Here is a 6,000-nt window from a genome sequence, read left to right as displayed (position 1 = left end):
TTTTTCATAACCGACGTAGTATATCCATTCAACGACGTAATTTTACATGACGTCGTTGATTATACAAAAACGACGTGAAATGTATGAAGGTAATTTCTTCTTACCTTATTCTCAAACCCCAAGGAAGGATCCATGATGATGTCCCTCATGAAGCGCATCACATAAATACCCGCATTCGACATTGCTGGGTTGCTTTGGTGTGCCTGAGAGAGTTTTCCAAATTACATTTTTACGTCCTGCTCGGCCTATGTGGGTATTATATATTTTTAAAGCACTGTTCACGATGTTTTTCGCCTCTTCGTCGACCACACGATGACCTGGCAGAGGATCCAGAAAATAGACGGTCTCCTTCTTTGCTCTTACAATCAGCAGGATCCAATGACGGCTGCACAAAATTAATATAAAAACGACGGTTATTTACAAAAACGACGTATTATAGTATTTCACACGACGAAATAAAGTAGATAACGACGACATTATATATTTATCACGACGACAAATAAATACCGACGTGGTTAGTAGTTTCAAACGACTAAATAAAATAAAACACCGACGTGGTTAGTTTATAAGCTGTCATTTATTGAAAATCATAAAAACAAAATCCTAAGGAGACTAACCCTGGATTGTAAGGCATCATGAAAAGCTGTTCACCGTCTGTCTTCTGAAGTCGAGCTGCTACCAGTCGTGATCTTTCAGTTATTGTGCCAGAGTTGGCACTAACTGTAGCAGGGTCAATAAAGCCAACCATGCTGCACATATTGGCTTGTTTCAAAACATCGTGTAAGTACCTAAATACATAAAATAATATAAACAAGTCAGCACAAACAAACACGACGGTTATGTATAAAAAAACGACGTATTATAATATTTCACACGACGTACTGAAATAGATGAGGACGTTATAATATATTTATCACGACGGTAGTTAGTTAAGACGACGTGGTTAGTTAGTTAAGACGACGCAATATATAAACCAACGAGGTATTATTTTAGAAGTACAAACCTCATATATACAGCCAATACAGTAGCTCCAATTTCTTCCATGCCTGCAAATTGTGTAATATCTTCAGGCAGGAGGAAGGTATCGCGCTCACCACCAAACACCTCCTTATCAATTGTAAATTGGAGTGTCTTATCCTCAGGCAGGAGTGTCGTTTCCACAAAACGACAAAGGGTTTTTAAAGAAGATGGCGCCTCCATATTTGAATAAGCACCAACTTCAATAACCTGTTTAAAGAAATAAAAAAAATGACGTGGTAATTCAATAAAGACGACGGTTTAAGTAATAAAACGTCGTCTTAAAAGTATTTAAACGACGGTGAAAAAACTGTCGTGGTAATTCAATAAAGACGACGGTTTTATGAATAAAGCGTCGTCTGAAACCATTTAAACGACGGTGCAAAAACCGTCGTTTAAATATTTTATTACGTCTTAAAAAAATTCCGCCGTCTAAGTTTTAAACAAACGACGGATTAAATAAAAATATCGACGTCTGAAATTTTGAAAAACAAATAAAAAAGGCAAAGTTATGTGAACATACCTTGTCGTCATGCTTTTCTTCATCTTCTTTCTCCTTTTCTTCTTCCTTCTCTTCATCTCTTTTTTCTTCTTCCTTCTCTTCATCTGGCTGATGTTTCCCCATTTTGGCAGTATCATCCTCCAAATGTAGGGATCTCACATCACCTCCAGAGCAGCTAGCTTTGTCAGACATTGGATTTTTGGGGCTTTGGCTAATTCTTGGTTTAAGCATGCTTGGATCAAAATTGGGAATTAATTGGGAAAGCTGACTCAGGAAATGCTCCCTCTCAGCCTCTACCAATTGTTTTGTCCTAGCCTCCATCCTTAAGGCCTCTTCCCTTGCCTTAGCCTCCATCTTTTTAGTCTCTTCTTGAAGGAGAACTCTTAAACTGTCCTTCAAACGGTCGTCAAAGCTCACCCTCTGTGGTTTGGGCAAATTGAAATATTGCCTTGGGGAAACACCAGCACCAACTCCCCTCAGTCTGCCTGGATGCTCGGGGCCCAAAGCCATGGTCAGCACATCATTGCTGCCATCTACTCTGACTTTGCCTTCCGAGACTTGTTTCTGCAATTCATCCTAAAAAAAGATAAACAAAAAAACACACGACGGTTATTTATGTACAAACGACGTATTATATAATTTCACACGACGCAATAACGTATAAACCGACGTTATTATAACTTATCACGACGGTAGTTATACCGACGTGGTTATTTATTTAAAACGACGAAATGAATAAACAACCGACGTCTTATGCTATAATTAAAGATAACAGAGTAGTGATTCCTATTTAGACCGTTAACGACGTTTTTAAAAAATTTTCGACGTGGTAATATCCTTCACACGACGCGAAAATGAACCACCGACGTCTTATGCTGTAATTACAGAAAACATAGTAGTGATTCCTATTTAGACCTTTAACGACGTTTTTAAAAACTTTTCGACGTGGTAATATCATTCACACGACGAAAAATATAACATACGACGTAATAAGAATAATTCACAGTTTAATAAAAATTTAAAACAGAGTGATAGTAGGCTTACAATTAATTTTGCTTTCTCTGCCACCTTTGGATCAGGGATGTTACCATGTTTGTCCTGTCTAGCTCTCTTCCATAAGGTAGATCGATCAATTTCTACCCCAGGCATGGTTTCCTCCAATTGATCCTCCAATCCAGCATATCCTTTTCGAGACAATCGATGATTGTACTCGAGTTTCTCCCTAATCTGTGCATGTTGAGAATGCACAGACTCAAAATCTTTGGATAGCCTTGAAGCTACAAAGGCATCCCATTGTGCTTTCTCTATGAATTTATATGTTTCAGGGGGTTGGCTTAATTTCTCCCTGTCATTGGTGTATGGAAGGATATAATGCCTCGTTAGTGTAGACTTGAAATCCTTCCATTTCTTGGAAGCAGAAGCTAAAACAGAGGTCTTGCCCCCTTGGCCTACGACAAAAGCCATGTCAACTGCTTCCCAAATCTGCTCCTTTATATCCTTGGGGATTTGGGACCATTTCTTGTCCACAAGTGGGATCCTGGAGCGTGCCAACACACCAATATACGACTGCATCTCAATATGTGCTTGGCCAACACCTTTCCCCCTTTTATTGTACTCAACAATTGGCCTCAGTTTCTGAAGCTTTCTCTTCACAACACGAGGCATTGTGCTCATACCTCGACCAGTCTTTGAATCATCTGAGATTGTTGTCTGGCTGGTTTGTTCTGTCTCAGCAGATGATGAAGCAAACTTCATCTTCTTCGAAGACTTCATCTCCTTCGAAGACTTATCTTGAGGAGCTACCATTCCAAGCTTCTTGGAGCCAGAATCCTTAGTTTGTTGTTGAGAAACCATTTTAACAGACAAACTGCAGTGAAATATTTCAGAAAACATTAAGACACAACGACGTATTAAAAAAATACGACGTATGATATGATTTTAGACGACGCAATGAAATAATCTCAGACGTAATAAATGTTTAAAACCATTATTTATATAACGTCGTGGTATATATGTTCACACGACGTCAATAGTAATACACCGTCGTGGTAAACTATTATTTATATAACGTCGTGGTATTTATGTTCATACGACGTCAATAGTAATACAACGACGTCAATAGTAATACACCGTCGTGGTAAACTATTATTTATATTTTATCGTCTATATTAGATACCAACCCTAGTTTCTTTTTCTTTATATTTTATCAAATAAGGGAAAAACAAAAACCATTGTTCAGCGAAATCAAACCTGCAATTAAACAAGCATATAAAAAAAGACTATTATTTTAAAAACAACTTTGTCAATTTTCAGACGACGCTAGAACAACTGACGAACCGTCGTGGTCTACCGTCGTCTTATTTAGTTGATGTAGTTGTCTTCAAAGTTGGAAACTTTCTCTCTTTGTCTGTATATTTTATCAAACTTGGAAAGAAGTAAAATGATTTTGGCCAGAAAAAAGGTAAAAAGATTTTTCAAACAAAAAACGTATGAGCATGCAAAACAGTAACCAAAATAGTGAAAATGAAAGCTTACCTTTTGCGTGCAATGAAAGCAAGAGGAAGATGATCGATGTTTAAGTTCAGAGACGACGAAGAAGACGAGAGGAAGACGATGAGAAACTCTGACAATGCTCTGACAAGGAAAAAAGACGAAAAGGTTTCTCTGGGAGATTGAAATTTTTAATCGGGTTTGGAAACAGTGCATGTGTAAGTCGAAAAGTTGCTTACATATAAAACCATTTCAAAAAAATAATACGGCGGTTACATTTAACTACGTCGTTTTTAACTAAAACGACGCAATATTTTTCATTCGACGTGGAATCATTTCATTTAACGTCGTTAGGTTTAATATAACCGACGTGGATTTTAATTTTTAAATTATGAATAGAATTTTTTTTCCCGTGACCTTTCAGTTTATTTTTCAATTACAGTGCGTTATAAATAGAGTTTTTTTTCCGGAGGAAATTTAAAACGAAGGAAATTAATATTCTGCAATATGTAAAGTTTCTTTTTTGGATGACAGATTTAAATAAAATAAGAATATAAAAACAACAAATGTGTAAGTCAAGTAGACGAAAAGTTGCTTACATATAAAACCATTTCAAAAAAATAATATGGCGGTTACATATAACTACGACGTATAAATTACAAAATACGACGGTACATTTAACTTCGGACGTGGTAAATAAATACGACAGTAGTTTGTAGGTACCGTCGTAGTAAACTCAAAAATTAAAGTACATAAGTAATAACTCGCGTCATGGTATATTATTTAACACGTCGTTTTTATTAATTTACCGACGTGGATTTCTGTAATATACGTCGATCATACCGACGTTGATTTTACAATTTAAACGGCGGTTTGTTTGTAAGGACCGCCGTTGGTTTTAAAAATTTATTCTATAAATTTGTCGCTTTCATTCATTTTCGGTTTACATTTAAGGTTCCAAGTTCTTCCTCTCTCAGTCTCTCATGTCTCAAAGATAATAATTTGGATGTTTTCTCAAAGAGAAATTGAGCTTACTCGCATCAAATATATGTCCACAAGAAGAAGCTTGTCAACTAGCCTTCTCACTTCCTTGATCAAGCCTGATAGGACACTTAGTGCTTCTGAATACTCCTTGCTTTCCATCAAAAGAGATGCAAGCCTGGCCTCCACTCGCTGTCGAAGGAAAGTTCGCTTCTCAGGGAAATCTGAAGATCAGATGTGCCTGATCCTCTGCTTGATTTTCTTGCCTAAGAAGATCCGTCGGATTTATTGTGATAGCCTCTTCCTTTATCCGTAGAGCTTCAGAAGAAGAAGATGGGTTTCAAGAATGCGATAAAGAATAGAAATGGCTTCAGATGGCCTCTAAAGCATGAGCAATTGAATCAGTAGTTTCTGGGAGATATGATGAAGACATTGTCAATGCTTTGAACTACACAAGTCCTGCAGAAAGATATGTTAAAGAAACTGAAACAACGGCGGTTTTCTGTTCTACCGTCGTCTTTTCTCGTCGTCTATATTAAGTTACGATGGCGGTAGATTTATAATTACCGACGTAGATTATTTTGTTAAACGTCGTTAAGTGTACTACAACCGACGTGGATTTTAATTTTAAATTATAAATGGAGTTTTTTTTCCCGTATTCTTTCAGTTTTAGTTTTCAATTCCAAAGCGTGATAAATAGATTTTTCTTTCCCGAGGAAATTTAAAATGAGGGAAATTAATGTTCTAGAATTTGTAAACTAACACGACGCAATATTTGCAAATCTGTGTCATCTGTTAAGATTATGATGTGGAACAGAGTTCCATCTGGTAAGATTTCGTAACCCTTGGGATCTCAGACAAAACTGATTATGTCGGCGGTGTTCTATATAAACCGTCGTGGTTATTTCAATTCTTGTCATTAAGTAGATCTACCGACGTAGGATAAGAAAATCAAAGAAAAAAATTGTTAACAAAAATTCTTATTAAGACGACCGTTAAAATTAAAGGTA

The sequence above is a fragment of the Prunus persica genome, chromosome G6 (assembly GCF_000346465.2).
Source record: "Prunus persica cultivar Lovell chromosome G6, Prunus_persica_NCBIv2, whole genome shotgun sequence".
Lineage (NCBI taxonomy): Eukaryota > Viridiplantae > Streptophyta > Magnoliopsida > Rosales > Rosaceae > Prunus > Prunus persica.
The sequence above is the reverse complement of the archived record's forward strand: the minus strand, read 5'-3'. Positions refer to the sequence as shown.